Source organism: Gossypium hirsutum, chromosome A02 (assembly GCF_007990345.1).
Source record: "Gossypium hirsutum isolate 1008001.06 chromosome A02, Gossypium_hirsutum_v2.1, whole genome shotgun sequence".
NCBI classification, from domain to species: domain Eukaryota; kingdom Viridiplantae; phylum Streptophyta; class Magnoliopsida; order Malvales; family Malvaceae; genus Gossypium; species Gossypium hirsutum.
Window position 1 is genome coordinate 66,907,774 of NC_053425.1, and position 22,772 is coordinate 66,930,545.

The 22,772-nt window shown below is 36.3% G+C and overlaps 1 non-coding gene across 1 annotated transcript; it reads left to right on the forward strand.

Moving 5' to 3' along the window:
* The first annotated feature begins 21,697 nt into the window (after window positions 1-21,697).
* Window positions 21,698-21,804, forward strand: LOC121216803 (small nucleolar RNA R71). The gene has a single exon (XR_005913022.1). It is a non-coding gene; the product is annotated as a small nucleolar RNA R71 (small nucleolar RNA).
* The last annotated feature ends 968 nt before the right edge of the window (window positions 21,805-22,772 follow it).

The following is a 22,772-nucleotide window of genomic DNA, read 5'->3' on the forward strand; positions in this document are numbered from 1 at the left end:
GGGCAAGAATCGACAAAGTTATGATATCCAAAAGTCTCGTACGAACCTTAGGAATAGTATAGGATACAAATGTCATGACATTAGGATTACCGAGATGTGATTACCTGTAAGACCATGTTTGGGACATTGGCATTGTATTGTGATTACGTGTAAGACCATGTCTGGGATAATGGTATCGTTATATGGTTTCGTGTAAGACCATGTTTGGGACATTGGCATCAACAAGTGATAACATGTAAGATTATATTTGGGATATGGCATTGTATGAGCTATATGTGATTTCTGAGTATCCTTAATTATTCTGAAATATTCAACTAGCAAAGTCAAGTCAAGAAAGAATGTGTGAACGAGTTAAGTGACTCAGGTATGCGCGAGATTCTTATGAGTATTGAAAAGGGAAGTGTTTGATGAATTCACATGTGATATTGAATATATATGGATTAGGAAAGGTTTGTGAACTTATATGTGCTTTTTCATATGTGTTTATTCATAGTTTTCCTATTTGATGGAAATGGTGTTAATTCATGTGGTAATTTTATTTGTATATGGCTTACTAAGCTTTTAAAGCTTACCTTGTGTGTTCTTTCCCTGTTTTATAAATTATCGAAGCTAGCTCAGACATTGGGGATCATCGAGAATCGTCATCACACTATCGACTACTTGTTGGTATTTTTGGATGCTTTGTAAATTTGGTATATGGCATGTATAGGCTAGTAAGATGATGATAAGTTTTGAGTTATGATATTAGCCATGTGTATTGGCTTGTGAAATGATGTAATGTGGGTGTTTATTGAGCCATTTAAGTTGGTTTAATTTATGAATTTGATAAGTGATATATGATGCATATAATGCCTTATGTTTTGGCAAGTTTGTTATGGTTTATGTGTCGGCTAGATAGTTAATTGGTTTGGCTAATTGTCAATGATGTATCATGGTTGAGAAATGGCATGTTGTGGTTTAGTTTTAAGATGATGAAATGGTATGTTTTGTGGCATGAATTAGTTGATAATAAGGTGAGAATATCTATAAGGAAGTTAGGTGAAAAATGTTGGTTATGACATATTGATGTGGTAAGTTTTTGGTTATGATTTTAAGGGTTGAATGGATTGTTTATAGATGACATGAAATGTGTATGAAATAGCATGCTTTGATTGTTTTTGAATGTATTAAAATGGTATGAAATGATGTGGTATAGGTAAGCTTGAGGAGGATGAGAAATGTCACTTAAACCAAGCCTAATTTTGCCCCACATGGTTGACCACACGGGCGTGTGTCTCAACCATGTGCCTGGTGTAACTTAGTTAAACAAGTTAGGGAGTTACACGGCTTAGACACACGAGCGTGTCTACTAACCGTGTGTGGTACACGGGCTGGCATATGGGTGTGTGGTCGGTCGTGTGACCCAAGTTAGTATATCCTCCAGCACACGGTCATGGCACACGAGCGTGTCTTCGGTTGTGTGATGCAAGTAAGTATGTATGCCCTGTTTCGACACAGCCTGTGACATGGGCGTGTCTGGTGGCCACGTGAGGCACACGACATGTTCACAAGGGCATGTGAACCCTGTATGCATGAAAATTTTCTAAGTTTCCTAAAGTTTTTAAATGTTATCAGTTTAGTCTCAAACCTTTTCCAAACATGTTTTATGGTCTCGTAGAGCCTTATAAGGGACAATATGATTATGTTTGATTAATGTTTATGAGATAATAAATTCATGTATGAGAAATGTATGTTGTATATTGTAATTGACCAAAAATACCTCGTAGCCCTATTCCAGCGATGGATACTGGTTAGGGATGTTATAGAGATGGTATGAATTATGCTTGAAAAATGTTAATAGAATGCTTATTTATGCCTTGTTTTGGTGCCAATTGATTTGATGTAGGTGTGTACCAAATTGGGTAGAAAAATGGCTTGGTAAATAGCATATTTTTGTCCACATGGGCAGAGACACGGGCATGTGTCTCAGCCCTGTGTGACACATGGTCATGTTACACGGTCGTGTGTCCCCTCGTGTTGAATTAAAAACCAAGTTAGTAAACCCCACACGGCCTCACACACGGGCGTGTGACTTGGCCGTATGACATAAGTCAGTATACCCTATAAGTTTGGCACGGCCTAGCATACGGTCTAGCTCACGGGTGTGTATGGAAATTTTTAGGGCACACGGGTTAGCCACATGGACATGTGTGTTAATCGTGTGATCCAAGTCAGAGAGTTACACAGGGTGGGACACGGCCATGTGCTCCCATTTCGAATGCCCACACGGCCTATGGCACGGGTGTGTCTGTTAGTCATGTGAGTGACACGGCCTGGCTATACGGGTGTGTGTCCTCTGTTTTGAGAAAATTTTCTAAGTTTTGTAAAAATTTCTTGAGCTATGGTTTAGTCTCAAACCACTCCCAAAGTATGTTTAGGGCTCGTAGGCTTGTTATAGGGACATTATGCTTGAGTTTGAATAATGTTTGCATGAAATGTGAAATTATATGTGAATTGACTGTTTAAATGTTTTATAAGTTCGATAATACTCTGTATCCCTATTTTGCTATTGAATATGGGTGAGGGTGTTACATTTATTGGTATCAGAGCTACGGTTTAGTCAATTTTATCAGAGCTACGATTTAATCGATTTTAGGACTAACGTAGTGTGTGTGAGAGTCTAGCTAGACATGCCATATATAAATTGTGATAGTGTGATGACTCCTGACATTTTAAAATGTGTTTTCATATAGTAAATGAATCGCAATCGAGTTGTAGCTAATGAGATTGAAAGTAATGCACTAGCTCCCATTCAAAGGATAGTGCCTTCTGAATCTAGACCCATATCGGGTAGCCAGGGAAGAGAGGCTCGAGAAGCCTTCTTCCAAATGATGAATGAATGTTTCACGTAGTATGTTCGGACAAATTCGGCTGCTCAACAATCTCCAACCCTAGCAAATCCTCAACTGATCCCTGTAGCCCCTCAAGTTGTGTAAGTCTAACAACTAAATAAGCCTCCAGTTGATAAAATCCATAAGTACGGGGCTGAAGAGTTCAGAGCTATTGTTGATGACGATCCCGAGAGAGCTAAATTTTGGCTTGAAAACACTATTCGGGTATGTGATGAACTGTCGTGTACTCCAGCTGAGAGTTTAAAGTGTGCCATTTCATTATTGAGAGGCACCACATACCAGTAGTGGAATACTCTAGTATCTGTGGTACCTAGAGAATAGGTCACTTGGGAATTCTTTGAATCTGAGTTCAGGTAGAAATACATAAGTCAACAGTTTCTGGGTCAAAAGCACAAAGAGTTTTTAGAATTGAAATAGGGCCGTATGACCATAACTGAGTACGAGAGAGAATTTGTGCGATTGAGCAAATATGCTCAAGAGTATGTTTCTACTGAGGAGATCATGTGCAAGCGGTTTGTTAACTATTTGAATGAAGACATTAAACTTTTGGTCGGGATCTTAGATTTGAAAGAATTTGTTGTATTAGTTGACTGAGCTTGTAAAGCCGAAGACTTTAGCTGAGAAAAGAGGAAACCTGATTCAAAGGCTAGAGATTCGAGAAAAAGATTGATGAATAAACCTTATCATTCTTCTTCAAAGAAATTTCGAGATTCGTATAGCCGATCAAATGCATCAATGGGATACTAGAATAGAGATCGTGGAAATCAACATGTGAGTCCTAAAGCTCAAGCAACTTCTGTCTCAAGTGTTGGTATTGTGAGAAACAATAAACCCGAGTGTCAATAGTGTGGGAGACGACATTTTGGAGAGTGTTGGAATAAGAGTTATAAAGCTTGTTTCAAATGTAGCTCGCTAGATCATTTTATTCGAGATTGCCTAGAGTTATCTAAGAAAGATAAATTTCAGAACGCAAGATCGAGCAATACGACTGTGAGAGGGAGACCACCACAAAATAAAGGGAATGTGTCTAGTGGCAACAGTGGGACTAGGGATTCAGTTGTGAGATCCGAGGCTAGAGCACTAGCCAGAGCTTACGCTATTCGCGCTTGCAAAGATACATCATCACCAGATGTTATCACCAGTACATTCCCTCTTTACGACACTAATGTCATTGCTTTAATTGATCCTGGATTGACGCATTCATATGTTTGTGAGAATTTAGTGTCTATTAAGAAATTGCCTATTGAATTTACTGAGTTTATGGTTAAACTATCAAATCCATTGGGCAAGTATGTTCTAGTTGATAAATTTTGCAAGAACTGTCCTTTAATGACTCAGGGTTACTGTTTTCCAGCTGACTTGATGCTTTTACCATTTGATGAGTTTGATGGGATTTTGGGTATGAATTATTGAACTGAAATGTCAGAATGGTGAAATCCTTCAAATTGAATCAGATGACTCAAGTGGATTACCTGTAGTGATCTTATCTGCTCAGTGCGGATAGTATGTGAGTTGTCGGATGTGTTTCCAGAAGAGTTGTTTGGGTTGGCAAAGGTCAGAGAGGTTGAGTTTGCTATTGAGTTAGTACCGAGAACTTCACCAATATTGATAGCTCTGTACAGCTTCGACAGAATTAAAAGAATTGAAATCTCAATTACAAGAATTAACAGATAGAAGTTTTGCACGACCTAGTTTTTCACCTTGGGGTATGCCAGTATTGTTTGTAAAGAAGAAAGATGGGTCAATGAGAATGTGTATTGACTATTGATAGCTCAATAAAGTTACGATAAAGAACAAGTATCCGTTACAATATTGTTTTGAAGATTGATTTGGGGTCTGGTTATTATCATTTTTGAGTTCAAGATTCGGATGTGCCAAAAACTACTTTCAGAACGAGGTACATGCATTATGAATTCCTTGTTATGCCTTTTGGTTTAACTAATCCTCCTACCCTTTTTATGGATTTGATGAACCGAATATTTAGACTGTATTGAGACAGATTTTTTGTTGTGTTCATTGACGACATTCTGATCTATTCATGTGATGAATTTGAGCATGCTGAGCATTTGAGAATTGTGTTGCAAACTTTGAGAGATAAGCAACTGAATGCTAAATTCAGTAAATGTGATTTTTGGCTCCGAGAAGTCAAATTTTTGGGACATATTGTTTCAACGGAAGGTATAAGAGTTGATTCGAGTAAGATTTTGATAGTTATTGATTGGAAATCACCCATAAATGTATCTAAAGTCAAAAGCTTTCTGGGGTTGCTGGCTACTATCGAAGTTTTGTAAAAGGGTTCTTGTTGATTGCTACACTAATGACCAGGTTGTTACAGAAAGATGTAAAATTTGAATAGTCCGAGAAATGTCAACAAAGTTTTGAGTAGTTGAAAGCATTGTTAACTAAGGCTGCAGTGTTGGTTCAACCTGAGTCGGGTAAAAAGTTTGTGATTTTCAATGATATGTCACTGAATGGTTTGGGTTGTGTTTTGATGCAGAAAGGTAAAGTGAGAGCTTATGCCTCGAGACAGTTGAAGCCACATGAAAAGAACTATCCGACGCACGATTTAGAGTTAGCTGCTATTGTTTTTGATTGAAAATTTGGCATCATCATTTATACATTGAAAAATGTCACATCTTTATTGATCACAAGAGTTCGAAGTATTTAATGACTCAGAAAGATTTGAATTTGCGACAAAAAAGATGGCTCGAGCTACTAAAAGACTATGAATTAGTAATCGAGTATCATCCGGGGAAAGCTAATGTAGTCGCAGATGCTTTGAGTAGAAAATTATTGTTTGCCTTGAGAACAATGAATACAAAGTTGATATTATCTGATGATGATTCGATTTTAGTTGAGTTAAAGGCTAAACTAGTATTTCTTCAGCAAATTTGCAAAGTTTAGAAATGTGATAGTTAATTGCAGGCTATAAGAGAGCAATGCGAGTTGACTAGTGATTCAGAGTACCAAATCAGATCTGATGATTTTTTAATGTTCCGAGATAGAGTCTGTGTGCAGAAAAATCTAGAGTTGATTATGAAAATTTTACAAGAGGCACATAGTCATTGTTTATCCGTTCATCCTGGAAGTACTAATATGTATAATGATCTGAAACAGTTATATTGGTGGTCAAGCATGAAACAAGATATTTCAGAGTTTGTATCGAGATGTTTAATTTGTCAGCAAGTGAAAGCCGAACATCAAGTACCTTCAGGTCTTCTACAACCAATAATGATACCTGAGTGGAAATGGGATAGAGTTACGATGGATTTTATATCAAGATTACCCCTGACTCTAAAAAAGAAAGATGTTGTTTGGGTTGTCGTTGATCGATTAACAAACTCGGTGCATTTCATTCGGGTATTTACTGATTATTCACTTGATAGATTGGCTGAATTGTACCTTTGTAAAATAGTTTGATTGCACGGGGTGTTGTTTCCATTATTTCGGATAGAGATCCGAGATTTACATTGCGATTTTGGAAGAAATTACAAGAAGCTTTGGGTACGAGATTAAATTTTAGTATAGCTTTTTATCCGCAAACTGACAGACAATTTGAAAGGGTAATTCAGGTTCTCAAAGATATGCTCCGACGTTGTGTTTTAGAGTTTGAAAGTAATTAGGAGAAATTTTTTCCATTGGTTGAATCTGCGTATAACAGCAGGTTTCAATCGAGCACACAGATGGCACCGTACAAAGCTTTGTATGGTCGTAGATGCAGAACTCCGTTGTACTAGACAGAACTTAGTGAGAAAAAGATTCACAGGGTTGATTTGATCTGAGAGATTGAAGAAAAAGTGAAAGTAATTTGCGACAGTCTAAAAGTAGCTTCAGATCGACAAAAATCATACACGGATTTGAAACGAAAAGACATTGAATTTCAGATTGGTGATAAAGTGTTTATGAAAGTATCTCTATGGAAGAAAATACTTAAATTTGGTTGCAAATGCAAGTTGAGTGCACGTTTCATCAGACCGTATGAGATCAATGAAAGAATAGGTCTAGTGGCATACCGGCTAGTTTTACCAACTAAGTTAGAAAAGATCCATAATGTGTTTCATGTGTCAATGTCGCGTCGATATAGATCGGATCCTTCACACGTAAGTTCTCTGAAAGAAATTACAATTCAACTTGATATGACATTCAACAAAGAACCGATTAGAATTCTAGCACGTGAGGTTAAACAGTTGAGAAATAAAGGCATAGTTCTAGTGATAATACTTTAGCAACGACACGATGTCGAAGAGGTTACATGGGAACCTGATGAAGCTATGAGAAAACAGTACCCTAACCTATTCACTGGTAAGATTTTCGGGGATTAAAATCCCTAAAGGGGGAGAGTTGTAACAGCCCATTTTTAGTCAAATCAAAATAGTGGTTTCAAGACCACAAATTTGATGTGAAATTAATTATTTTATTATTATTTTAATGTCTATAGCATGAAAATATGATTGTGTGAAATTTTGTATTAAGAAATTTTATCATTTGAGTGCTTAATTTGATAAAAAAGGACTAAATTGGGTAAAGCATAAAACTTGAGTTCTAATAGTTAAAAATGTTTAATAGTTATAGAACCTTAAAGTTAAGGCCCTTAAGTGGAAATTAGACCATTTTATTTGTGAGTAGACATTTATGGGCATAGAATGGATGTTTTAAACGGTTTATTATTACGGTTATAGTTGTAATTTGGTAATTTAACTTAAAAGAAATAAAACAAAACCAAATTAAAGCTCCACTATCATCTTCATTAATCGAATATTGAAGAAGAAGAAAACTATTTTTTTTTATTTTAGGGTTCGATCACTTTGGAGCTTAATTGATCAAGCAAAGCAGAATTCAGATACACCCCAAACCTGGCCTAGATGTTATAGCCGAATCTGGCGATGCCACGTTGAAGTGTTTTCCGCAAAGTATAATATCATTGAAAAACCCGTTCTATATTTAACCTCTTTGTAATCTTAGTGAAGATTTAAGGATATCTCGTTTATTTTCAAAGCTTAAGTCGTTTGACAAAAGTTACCTATGTTAAATTTGTTATTAATTTTAAAATATGATTTCTTGCGGAAGCTTCTGAAAACATGTTGCGTAAACATGTTGATTTGGAAAAACATTTATCTTTTTGAAAACTCGCATCCTACTACTAGCAGATATAAATTAAAATAAATAAAACCCCAAACTTAAAGATTAAAACTTATAGAGGCCTTATTACATTTAAAAGACCCAAAATAAAACTATTTGTAATTTAAAACTCAATAAGAAAGTTCGTGCAGTTGTGTGGCCACCTTCGAGTCCCTTGCAGCACCGACCTGCCTAGGCCTGGGGATTACTTGTATAGATAAACAGATGGGTGAGTTATGAAAACTTAGTGTGTAATCCCATATCAGATAATCAATCAGAGAGCATATATAGTCTGGGTCTAAGCCCAATTCAGTCAAGGTTCAGTTTTAGCCAGGGCCTTTGCCCATTACAGTATCAGTATCAGTGTGGGCCTAAGCCCATCTCAATAACAGTACAGTCCAGATATGCAATCAATAAATCATACCCAACCAGCCTCTACACTCCATCTCCGTCCAACCCTACACTCCATGTGGGGATAAAATCAACCCACCCATCCCTATACTTCAAGTAGTACCGGTTGCAGCACTAATCAGTATTTGTAGTAGAGCTGCCAGTACAGTACGCTTCCTCCAATCACAATAAATCCCATCCCCATGCAACATATCATGCATCATGTCATAATATTAGACATGTGATCAGTATAAAATGGCATGTTCAAACATAATCATACATCTCATAGAGGCATATCAGTCATTTTACCCTGTAGGGGCATTTTTGTCATTTTATCAATTAGGGGATCTAGGTACACTTACTGACCTAACACTAGGTCCACAGTCGTCTTGGGTGACCTGTGCAACTTTAACAGTTAGACAGTGAAAATGGGCTCACGGCCCATATTGCGGCCCATGTAGGCCCACATGCCCGTGTGGCCTACATAGCCCAAAAATGGCCTTGGTCGTGTGGATTACATAGCCTGGCTTAATATTCTCCACATGCTTGTGTGGTTCACCTGTGCTGGGCCCATGTGCCCGTGGAGCCCATATGGCCCAATTCAACCCTAAATGGCCCAAGATGACCTTGGCCCATGAAATCACTCATGGCTGGACTCATCGATCAAACGCCCATGTTTAGTCACACTGACCACCACACAAGCAAGTGCACGCCCGTGTAGCATCATCGTTTGCTCATTCTAGCTTTTGCCGATTTCCATAGATTAGATAGTGTTTACACACCTTGTTTGTGAAAGTGTGCAAATAATCCACGAGCACTCTAACCTATATTCAATCACAAGCTTTGGTTAATCGCTTACTAATCGAATTAACAAAAATCCTAACCAAAACACTTATCCAAAAGATTACCTATCACTTGTTTAGATTGGTCGATAAAGGCTTGCACACTTAATCCGTTACAAGAGATTAATCACTAGGCCTTAAGGGTTACCTGCATTCCAACTGAACCTTATCAGCCATTAATCAAATGAACAGTTTGAACTAGATGAATCATCACTTACAAAAAATGCAAAGTCAAGATTAGAAGAAAGGAATAATCGGCCTACACCCACACAAGAGTCGAAAGTACACAATATGATAAAGGCAAAATGGAACAATTGCACCCCTATTAGAGAACGGTAGCACAGGAAGATGTTAGGTGCAATACTAATATGGAAAAGTGGGAGAAAGATAAAGAATCGCACCCATACCGAAATTCAGACTTACCAAAATGAAAAACTAATGAATAGGAATGACTACAGAAACAATAGATAGCAATGAAGGGAAAATCGGCACAGAGAGGGTATGAGAAGCAGTAGTATTCGGTCAAGTACAAACATTTGATAGAGCCAGAGAAAGAGAAGCAATCGATCAAGAAGAAGCTGATTGAGAGAGAGGGAAGAAGAAGAAGAGAATCAGCCAGCCAAGAATCAATTGAGGAGGGGAGAAGCCGAAATAATCTGTCAAAGAAAGACCACAAAAAGAACCAAAAAACTGAGAGGAACTTGCCAAACTCGAAAGTGTTGAGAGGAAAAGAGAGGGGGAACAAATTCGTATAAAGTAAAAAAAAGAGATACCCGAAAGAACCTTAGACACTATTTAGCTTCCAAGTAGAGAGAAAAGAACCAAAATGTTACCAGTCATTGAAATGGAGAGCAATTCACCAACCCAAAGCCGAATTCTGAGTGGGCAGATTACCATTTTGGCACCAACTCTCTCCCAACTCAAATCCCCATAATGTCTCCTAAAATCCCTCTTCAAATCACTCAAACCGATCCCTCAACTACTCAATTCAATTTCCCCTCAACCACTTTAGTATTTCGGTCAAACCACAACACTCCCATGGCACGGAAGAAAAAGAAAACACTCCACTACGCCCACGAGGATTTGAACCTCAGACCTTAAGTAACTACCATACGCCGCTTATCCCCTAGACCAGCAGTCCCTTTCTATCATGTTTTACCCATTTTCATTTAAAAGTCTACTGACTAAAGACAAAGGTTTATCTATTAAAACAAAATTTTTGCCTAAGCCAAGGCTTGAACTTAGGACTACTCAGACACTTATCAGGACACTTAACCATTGAAGCAAGCATGAATTTACGCAATACAAACATACAAAAATAAATACGTAAGATTTGGGGCGTTACAAAAACTAAAGTTATCGACTAATCGACCTATTTCATCATTTTCACATTCGAGGTAAGTTCATATGTGATAAATTTCATTATAAGTATATTTTAAATGCCTTGATATTGTACAAGTTGTAAATCCAAGATTTCAGATAAGTTCGGCAATGACTCGATGGTAATTCGACATTTGAAATCCCAGTTGAACCTTAGGAATAATTTAGGATACTAGTGACATGTCACTAGGGGATACATTGAGTTGGCTTCGGGCCATGATATTAGCACTTTGGGTGCAAGTTATATCGATTTGTCTTTGGGCCATGAATATCGGCTAATTTGGCTTCAGGCCATGATATTAGTACTTCGGATAGAAGTTACCTTGATTTGGCTTTGGGCCATGGTATAGGTACTTATCGTGTAAGATTCCTGAGTAACCAAATTTTATTTTGAATAGTTCAATGGGTAAATGAATGATGTGGTTAAGAATGAAATTGGTACAATATGGTACAGGTATTTGCATAAACCATGTTAGCTTTGAATTGAAGAAATGGTGAAGAAAGAATATAGTTTTGTGAATGAGTAATTCAAAGGTTTGTTAGTTGATGTGAATTTATGTATCTATAATCAATTGTTGAATTATGTAGTTATGATTATATTGAGTTTATTTCATACGAGCTTACTAAGCTTTATAGCTTACTTTGTTTATTTTTCCCATGTTTTATAGTGTTATCAAAGCTAGCTCAAATTTGGGGAACGTCGGAGATCGTTTTACATTATCCACCTATCACTCGGTACCTATGAACTTTGGTATTTCAAGTATATGGCATGTATAGGGACTTTGGTCATTTTGGAATATGTGTTGTTATGCATTTGGCCATTTTTGTGTTGGCTTTTAAATGTTATGTATATGGCCATGTAAATTAACCTATTTGGCTTAGTTGGTGATATATATATGTGTGAGCTAATGCCATTTTGTGATATGGTTTATATTGCTTGGTGAAAGGTTGATTGTGGATTATTAGTTTGAGTAGTTAATGGTTGAATTTGAGATTGGTATGCTTGTCGTTCTAGGCAAAAGAATGTTTAGATGGAATAGTGAATGTAGATGTGTTGTTCAAGTGAGTTTTGGTATGAAATTGAATGGTATATTGTGGTATTGATGTGTTTGTATTGGTTGGTGTTGAGATGGTATGAATTATGCTTGAAAAATGTTAATAAGATGCTTATTTATGCCTTGTGTTGGAGCCAATTGGTTTGATGTAGGTGTGTACCAAATTGAGTGGCAAAATGGCTTGGTAAATAGCCTATTTTTGTCCACACGGGTAGAGACAGAGATGTGTGTCTCAGCCGTGTACGACACACGGTCATGTGTGTCCCCTGGTGTTGAATGAAAAACCAAGTTAGTATACCCTACACGGCCTCACACACGGGCGTGTGCCTTGGCCGTATGGCATAAGTCAGTATACCCTATAGGTTTGGCACGGCTTAGCACATGGCCTCGAACACGGTCATGTATGGCCATTTTTAGGGCACACGGGTTAGCCACATGGGCATGTGTGTTGGTTGTGTGACCAAAGTCAGAGAGTTACACGGGGTAGGAAACGGGATGGGACACGGCCATATACTCCTATTTCAAATGTCCACACGGCCTGTGATACGGGCGTGTCTGTTGTCTATGTGAGAGACACAGCCTGGCCACACAGGCGTGTGTCTTTTGTTTTGAGAAAATTTTCTAAGTTTCGTAAAAATTTCTTGAGCTATTGGTTTAGTTCCTAACCTTTCCCAAAGTATGTTTAGGGCCTTGTAGGCTCGTTATAGGGACATTTTGCTTGAGTTCGAATAATGTTTGCATGAAATGTGAAATTATATGTGAATTGAATGTTTAAATGTTTTACAATTTTGGTTATACTCCGTAACCCTATTCTGGCATTGAATACGGGTGAGGGTGTTACAAGCAATGTCCGCATTGCGAAAACAAAGTAATGAATGAAAACTGAACACCAGGTAAGGTTGCAAGAAAAGAGAGATGAGTCATAAAGACTGCTTAAGTACCAAGTCTTTCTCACAATCCAATCCTAGACATGCTCATTCTTATTACCACATCACTTTATTTTCTATAGAGAGGCATTGAGCTTATTTTATTCATGCTTGTTATTTTATTGTGTGAAAACAAAAATTCTAACCAGGAAATAAAAATAAACACCTAAAAAGAAATAAAAACTAAATATAATAAATTCCCCCTTTTATTTATTTGACTTATCCTCCTCGTCTTCCTCCTTTTATGTTTCATCCTCGCCTTCTTTATCATCTTCCTTCCATAACTCAAAGATATAATCTGGGAACTTATGAATGAAATTGTTAGAGATATTTTTAAAAGTATTCCTTAGATAATCATCTCTAACTTTTGCATATTTCTAATAAGCTTGTTGTTGGTTATGCAGAAATTTCATCATATCCATCATAGTTGATAATTCTGATTTCTTCACAGTGTTTGAAGAAGTGGGTACTGGAATTGTAACAGCCCGATTTAGGGCCAAAATGGAACAGTGGTTTCGAAACCACGAATTCGAGGTTGAAAAAAAAATTATTTTGATTAAGTTTTAGTTTTTATATTATGATTGCATAATCGTGTGAAAATTTCGTTGCGAAATTTTATCGATTGGGTGTTTAATTTGACATTTAGGACTAAATTGAAATAGGTGAAAAATATGTGTGTTCTTGTTCATAAAGTACTTGATTGAAATGGGGGTTTTAAGTAGTGGTTCTTAAATGGAAATTAGACCATTATACTTTATATGGACAAAAATTTGGACATGGATGGAATTTTTAGAAAGTTTAGTAGTAAGGGCATTTTGGTCATTTGCATAATAAATGAAATAAAATAGGAAAAATAATACAAAAATGTGCTCATCTTCATTTAGCTTTCAAGCTCAATAGTAAGTGCATTCAAGCCCCGTTTTTAATGTTTTTTACATTTTTGAAATCCTCGTAGCTCGGTTTACCTATTTCTACCATTATTTCGAGTTAGGGTTTATGTTTAAAAATTTACCCATGAATGATATGCATGTATTTTGATGTTTGATGGTAGAATATGAATGTTTGAGGTTAGGAGAACGATCTTTTCTAAGCGATTTTTAGCGAAAACGAGCAAAACACTGTAATTGGTAAAAATACCTAATGCTCATAAGTGCATGTTAGAGTGAGAATTTGATGTTGTCATAGAAGAGAAAAATGATCAGCATGTCATAAAACATAAGAATAAGGGCTGAAATTAAATTTTCGAGCCTAGGGGAAAAATTGTAATTTTGTAAAAGTTAGGGGGCAAAAATGTAATTTTTCAATAATATGATTTTTGGATTGAAATAAATAGTATGAGTGTTAAATGAGCTAAATGTGTTGTTATAGATCAAGAAAGGCATGGAATCGACCTCGAACAGGAGAAGGAAAATGTTTTGGACTAAATTGCAAAATTTCCATATTTTGCACCGAGGTAAGTTTGTATGTAAATAATACATTAAATTCATTTACATTTTTATATTTCAGCCTATTATATATATTTAGCTGATTTTTTTAGCATAAATCGACTATTGGAAGAATGGAAATAAGTAATAGAGAGAAAAATCCCGGTTGAACATTCGGAAAGATTGAATAATATAGATGGAGCGTAGCTAGGTCAGATGTATGGTGCTGAGTGCACATCATGTGTACAAGAGAGCTACGAGATACTATGTAGTAGCTAGGTCACATGTGTGATACGGGATGTATCCCATGTAGACAAGAGAGCTACAGGAGAGATAAATATAGCTAGGTTGCATGTGTGATTCCAAGTGAAGGACACCATGTAGACAAGAGAGCTATGAGATAAATTGGCTAGGTCACATGGGTGGTACTAAGTGTTCACCATGTGTACAAGAGAGCCAAATTATATGAAATATGATGGTGGGGCTGTGTGCTGAAACCATCAATTATCGAGGATTGATCCAAATTGTTCAACAGATGGTTTTAAGGTGACATTGTAATCATGGACCTATACTTGTGATGTATGAAATGTTGTGAAAATGAATTGTGATATGCATGTTAAAATGAGATTAATACAAAGAAAGTGTGAAAGAGTGAATTAGCAATAATACTGTTTTGGATAGTCACAGTGACGTGAATTTGAAAAATCACCAAAAATATTAGGAATTTAATTAGAGGCTGAATGAGATATGAAATTAAAGCTTAATTAGTCTATTCCCATGTAAAAGAAACAAAGCAAGTAAAGGAACTCTATATTTTGAGATATTTATATTTGTGTGTGACTCGCTCAGAATGACTATGTGATCCCCTGCTCTAACTTTAAAAAATTAGTAAAAATTGTACAAAAAAAATTAAGAAATATAGTTTATATTTATAAATTCCTTATTGAGTCTAGTTTTAAATGAAATAGATTTCATGGATATTTTAATTGTGTACTGGGAGAAATTCAATTCGTAGTGGACAGAGGTCAGATCAGTTGAGCTGTATAACAAGGGAAACTTTAACTAATAAACTGTACTAATTGGCTGTACCAAAAATTCTAGAAAAATTTTAGTAAGAAGTAATTTTAGTCTAGTTTGAGGAAAATTTTATGGATTTGAATTTCGAGTTTTGTAACTCGAGTTATGATTTATTTAGTGAATATGACGCAGGAGAGACAGCTTGACCAAAGTGGAGTAAATAGTAAAATTAAAAAGTAGATACACTTGAGTTATTGTGTAAACATATTAAATTCTTTATTCATTATTTACATACTTGCTTACTAAGCTATAAGCTTACTTTCTTTTCTCTCTTTTGTCTTATAGTGTCGTCCAGCTTGCACAGGAGTCAAGGATCGTTGAAGATCTGCCTACACTATCAATACTTTTGGGTATTTGAACTGAACATTTTGAATTATGGCATGTATAGTAGACTTAGTTATTTTGTTAAGTGTCATAATTGTCTAGGTTTAAAATATTAATTATAGTATCTGACCGATTATTTTGTATGAAGCCTTTGAAATTGGCTAGTATTGTTAAAGGCATATGTTATAATGATTCATGATCTAATTGCACGCCATATTTTTGTCTCGGTTTTATTAAATAGTATGTACTATGATTTGTTAATACCTCGTATCCTGTTCTGGCGACGGATACGGGTAAGGGTGTTACAGGAATAGTCAACTCAGGATCAATACTTGGTTCAATCGGCTCATTAAAATTTGGCTCATCTTTTGGTTCAGAAGTTTCTGGTTCCTTTATTGGTTCAGTATCATTCGGTTCTTCCTCTAATTCTACCTCTTCTATTTTAGTAACTGAGTTAGCTTCAGTTTTAGACTTGTTCGATAACTCATCTGTTTTTGGTTCTATCAACTCATTTGGTTCAGTTGGGTTTAGTTCATGGATATGCTCCACTAACCTTTCAAGATCATGGGTTGTAATGCAACCTTAAACATATGGGCCCTTCAAGTTTGCTTTTGTCTTAACTTGGGCCCTTAAGCAAAGTGAAGTGATCAATGATAGGAAGTAAGCACTTCCGGTCTTCTTTTTGGTACAATCATGGATCTCCTTAAGAATGATCTTCCCAACATTAATAGATTTTTCTGTCATAATTGCATACAACAAAAGAATTTACTCTATTGAGAAATGTAAAACGATACATTAGCCAATGGCTTTAAATATTCCCTTCAACAAGAATGACTACCATACTTCCTTATAATCCATTGGGATCCTGAATTTGTCACAAAATTAAGAACTTGTTGAAGAAAATCCCAACTAATGTTTGTCATCATGGCAAAGTACCTATCTTCTTCAACATTAGGTAAGTTAAACAAATTAGTTATGGATTTAGAAGTTAGGGGTACCATTTTCTTGTGAACAAGAACTTCAGTAGCATCTGGATTAGTGAAATTTGCATAGAACTCTTGAACTAACTCTTCTTCCAGCAATGATCGTGCATTACAAAAAAAATTCCAATTGAGGGCATTAATATTCTTTCAAATAGGTAAGGCCACAACCATATTATCATTGCTCTCCAGGTTGAAACCTTTTTTTCGGCATCATAGGTTGATTCTTAAAGATTGAATCAAACATCTCTTTCACTTCTTCATCTTGAATCACAATGGGATTTTCAGCAGAGGTCTTGGAAGATCTAGTCCTTTTGCGAGATGTAGACATTTTTCTCGAAGAATAAGTTGTGATTTTCAGCACAGGTCTTGGAAGATCTAGTCCTTTTGCGAGATGTAGACATTTTTCTCGAAGAATAAGAAAAAAATTGGCAAAAAATGGATAAATAAATCATGAAAGTATAGGATCAAGGTGTTGTGGCAGCAATCGACTTGTGGTAGCGACGGACTTGCGGTGGCGTGAAGCTTGCTACGACGATAGGATGCAGTATTGAATGAGCTACTCCAGCAACGGTTGTACGACGGCAATACTAGGGGCTTGCGAGAAAGAAGAAATTTTAGGGAGAAATTTCAGGATTTAGGCTGATGACTAAGAGGAAAAAGAATGGGTGGCTAGGTTTTGAGCTAATAGCTTGAAGGCTTGTGAAAATTATAAAGGTATAAAGGGATTTATATAGTGATGAATTAGGATAATTTTGTAGCTAAAATTTAGTTAATTTAAGATACTTGGACGGCAAGGTAGTCTTCTAGCTAAAATTTAGCTAATTTTTAGTTACCAGGCGACAAGTGAGATGGAGGGAAATATGGTGACAAAAGTTTGGGTTTTAAGGAACCCTATGGACAACATGGGTTAAATTTTTTCTCTTTGCTATTTTAGCCTTGAGCCCAAAATTTATTTAAAAATTAGACTCCATAGTTGTCGTACGATTCTACAGCTCCATATGCATAAACTTTGTGAATGGTATAAGGTCCTTTCCACCCTGACTTGAGCTTTCCAAGAAATAACCTTAGCCTCGAATTAAACAAAAACACTTTTTGACCTTCTTTGAACTCACAAGGCTGAATACATCTATCCTGCCATTTCTTATATTTTTCCTTACACATCTTGACATTCTCGTATAAAAATAACCTCAACTCCTCCAACTCATCGAGTTGTAACATCCTTCTCTCACTAGCTTGCTTAAGATCAAAATTCAATTGTTTAAAGCCCAGTGAGTTTTATTCTCCAATTCAAGTGGCAAATGACACACCTTTCAAAAAACTAGTCGATAGGGAATCATAACGGTGTCTTAAAAACATTTTAATAGGCCCATAGTGCATCATTGAGCCTTCAAGACCAATCTGTTCTATTAGGGCACACTACTCTTTCAAGTATACCTTTGATTTCTCGATTTACCCTTTCAACTTGCCCATTTGATTGTTGGTGATAGGCAATAGCAATCTTATGCTTCACATCGTACTTGTCAAGCAACCAGTTAAGCCATTAATTTACAAAGTGAAATCCTTCATCACTAATTATAGATCTAGGAGTCTCAAATAGTGTAAATACATGCTTATGTAAGAATCGCATTACTACCTTAGTGTCATTAGTTGGGTATGCCTCATCTTCAACCCACTTGGATACATAGTCCACAGCTACTAAAATATACTTGTTACCATACGAAAAAGGAAACAGACCTAAGAAATCAATGCTCCATACATCAAAAAGTTCTATCTCCAAAATTTTTGTCAAGGGCATCTCGTTCCTCCTTAATATGTTCCTAGATCTTTGGCATCTACCGTAGTTTCTCACATATGCATAAGCATTCTTGAACAATGTAGGCCAAAAGAACTCAGCTTGTAAAATCTTTGCTACTGTTCGTGAACCACCAAAGTGTCCCCTGCTCGGATATGAATGAAAGTGGTACAAAATTTCGTTAATCTCACTCCCAACTATGCATTTCCTAATTATGTTATCTGCATATTGTTTAAACAAAAATGGGTTCTCCTAAAATTAGTACCAACTATCATGAAGGAATTTCTTCCTTTGTTGGTACGTCATTTCTCGAGGAATTATTCCATGTGCTAAGTAATTGGCAAAATCAGCAAAACAAAGTGTTCCATAGATTTGTCTTACCTCAAAGATATACTCATCAGGGAAATTATTATTAATTAGAACAAGTGAAGAAGTTACCTCATTTTGTTCCAACCTCGATAGATGATCGGCTACTTGATTTTCAACACATTTTCTTTCTTGGATCTCAAGGTCAAATTCTTGGAGTAAAAGTATCCATCGAATTAGCCTCAGTTTAACATCTTTCCTTTTTGAGTAAATACTTAGAGGCAACATATTAGGTAAATACTGTAACTTTGGTACCTATAAGATTTGAACGGAACTTGTCAAAAGTAAAAATTATAGAAAAAAGTTCTTTTTCAATTACCGTATAATTCATATGGGCCCCTATCAAAGTTCTGCTTGCATATAGATAGGATGAAAGGCTTTGTTCCTTCTTTGGCCCATCACACCTTCGACAGTGAAATCGCTTACACCACTTATCAACTCAAAACGCATGTTCCAATCAGATGTGATAATTATTGGGGCTAAAATTAACTTGTTTTTCAATTTTTCAATAGCTTCTAAACATGCTTTGTTAAAATAAAAAACATATTTTTCTAAAAGCATATATAAATAAACCAGCATGGCCTAAAAAGCTTCTAACTCCTTTCACACTAACTAAAGGTGCTAATCTTTCAATTACATCCACCTTTGTTTTATCCACTTTGATTCTCTTGGAAATTTTGGGCCCTAAGACAATTCCCTCTTTAACCATAAAATGGCACTTCTCCTAGTTAAGGACAAGATTAGTCTCCTTGCATCTTTTAAGTACCTTAGCCAAATTATTCAGAAAAATACTGTAAGTATTACTAAAAACAGAGAAATCATCCATGAAAACCTTAACATAATTTTCAACCATATCAATGAAAATTGCCATCTTATATCACTGAAATGTGGCAGGTGCATTATATAAGCTGAAAGGCATTCGCTAAAAGCAAATGTACTGTATGGATAGGTAAAAGTAGTTTTATGTTGGTGTTCCGGGGCTACAACTATTCAATTGTATCCCCCATATCCATCCAAAAAGCAATAAAATCTATTACCTTCCTGTCGATCTAGCATTTGATCCATTAAAGGTAAAAGAAAATTATTCTTACGAGTGCCTTTGTTTAACTTTCTATAGTCAATACAAATTCTCCAACCCATGATAGTTCTCGTCGAGATTAACTCATTTTGCTCATCCTCGACAATCATGATCACACCTTTCTTGGGTACGCATTGCACCAAACTTACCAAAGAACTATTTGAAATGGGGTAAATAATTCTTGCATCTAACCATTTAGTTACCTCTTTAGTGAGATAGAAGTGAGATAGAACTACCTTTAGTTCGAGTTTGGGTAGTTTCTATATTGATGACTTGGGTTGTACAATTTCTCAAACTTCTAAATCTAGCAGTTTGAATCACAGTGGTTGAATATAACTTATCGAATTGGCTTCCATCAAAGCCAAACCTTCATTACCTTTTTCATCTTTAAATGGTTCAAACCCTAAAGTGTTCTCCAACAAGTCTTCTTCAAAATTGCTTTCCATAGAAACTAAGGTTTCTAATTCTTTCATTACTGAACACACTTCTTTGAAGTGAGAAACTTCATCACTTTTAGAACATTAAATGTTACCTTATCATCTTGAACTCGCATCGTGATTTTTCCTTTTTACATATCTATCAACGTTCTTCCTGTGGCTAGGAAAGGTCTCCCCAGGATGATCAGAACTGCCTTGTCTACTTCAAAATCCAAATCAATTAAATCAGCAGGAAAAATGATTTTATCAACTCTTACCAAAACATCCTTGACCTTTCCTTTGGGATATGCTAATGATCGATCCACAAGTTGAAGTGATACAGTAGTGGGATTTACTTCTTCTATTCCTAATAGTTTGAAAATAGATTTGGGCATTAAGTTGATGCTTGCTCCTAACTCACACAAAGTTTTGCCGCAATATGATTCTCCAATGTTGCAAGGTATCGTAAAGCTTCCAAGATCCTTCAGTTTTGGAGGTAGTTTGTTTTGTAAGAACGTATTACACAATTTCGTCAAAACGATAATCTCATACTCACTCAATCGTTTCTTTTTTCACAAGATATCCTTCTTAAACTTCATATAATTAGGCATTTGTTCTAAACCCTTTACTAATGGAATGTTAATATGTAGTTTCTTTAGAACATCCAAGAACTTCTTGAATTCTACCTATTGTTTCTGCTTGTTCTATTGAAGTCTTTAAGGATATGGAACTCTAAGTTGATACGGACAACTTTTCTGAGGAGGTATATCTACAAAAGTAGGTGTTAGCTTTTCAGAATTCACTAGTTTAGGGATTACCTCGTAAAATTTTTCAGCATCTGATTTTTCTACTGTAGGAACTTCAATTTTCGGTTGACTTTCCTCTTTTTTAGTAGGCTCATCTTCAACCATAACCTTCTTAGGTTCCAAAATCTTACCATTTCGTAACTCGGCCACCTTGCATTGCTCTTTACCCAAATTTCTTAGATTTTCTATGTCACTCGGCAAGGCTCCTTGTGGTCTACTACGAAGCTCAATAACTAACTTCCCTATCTGGTTTTCTAGATTTTTTAGCATTGCTGCTTGACTTTGGATCAAGGTGAAAATTTTCACCATGTACACCTTCAACAAGTCCTCCAAACTGTTTCATGATTCAGCTTGAAGTGGTTTTAAGACTTGTTCAGTTTGGTGGGGTTTATACTGCATTTGATTATTATTCAGTCCATTTCAATGATTACTCCAGGAAAAGTACACTGAGTTGGTATTTGAAGGGAATTTCTCAAAATAATGACCATTCCCACAATACACACAAGAAACTACTTCATATTGACTTAGTGATCGAGCTGCAAAATTATTCGAACCATTAGTGGTAAATTGTTTTAACATAGTGGAAATAGAAGATACCTAAATAGAGAATGAGGTCAGTGCATCCACTTCATGCACTTTGGCTACTCGTCTTTCTGAAACTGCTCGATTTTTCAGTCCTGGGTAGTTATTGCTTGCAATCATTTCAGTGATTGCATAAGCCTCGTTATAAGACTTAGATAGAATCGCACCATTCGCAGAAGCATCTACCATTAACCTTGTATGTGCGTTGAGACCATTATAAAACGTCACCAGTTGGATACATTGAGGAATCTCATAATGAGGACATTTATAAAGTAATTCCTTGAATCTTTCCTATGCCTCATAGAAAGATTCGTCATCCAATTGTTGGAAAGTAGTTATCTGATTTCACAACTTTGCATTTTTGTTCAGTAGAAAGTACTTTACTAAAAACCTTTCTGTGAATTCTTGCCAAGTAGATATTGAACTTAGCGACAATGAATTTAGCCATGCTTGTGCTTGATCTCTCAATGAGTATGGAAATAGTTTTAACCTTAGTGCGTCTTCAATCACACCAACAATCTTAAATGAATCACTGTAACACCCCACACCCGTATTCAATGCTAGAATAGGGTTACAGAGCATAACTGAACTTACGACACATTTAAAACATCCATTTCACATACATTTAGTCAATTCATATTTAATTCATTCTCAACCAAACATTTCGTCCCTAATACGAGCCTACGAGGCCCTAAACATACATTGCGAGAAGTTCGGGACTAAACCAATAATTTTGGAAACTTTTTGCACACTTAAGAAATTTTCTCAAAAACAGGGGACACACGCCCCTGTGACACACTTGTGTGTCTCACATGGCCACCAGACACGCCAGTGTTACATTCGAAATGGGAGCACATGGCTATGTCCCAGCCCGTGTCCGACCCCGTGTAACTCTCTGACTCGGGTCACATGGCCAACACACATGCCAGTGTGGTTAGCCCGTGTGCCCTAAAAATGGCCATACACACCCTTGTACCAGGCTATGTGCTAGGCCGTGCCAAACTTATAGGATATACTAACTTATGCCACACGGCCAAGTCACACGACTGTGTGTGAGGCCGTGTAGAGCATACTTACTTGATTTTAACACTAGGGGACAGATGGCCGTATAACATAACTTTGTGTCACACATGGTTGAGACACACACCCGTGTCTTTATCTGTGTTGACAAAAATAGGCTATTTACCAAGCCATTTTGCCAACCAAATTGGCATACACCTACATCAAACTAATTCGCAGAATTCATGTAATGCCCCAAATCTTCAGAAATTTAATTTGCGTGTTTTGTGCATATTGGCTTGCTTGCATTAATGGTTAGGTGT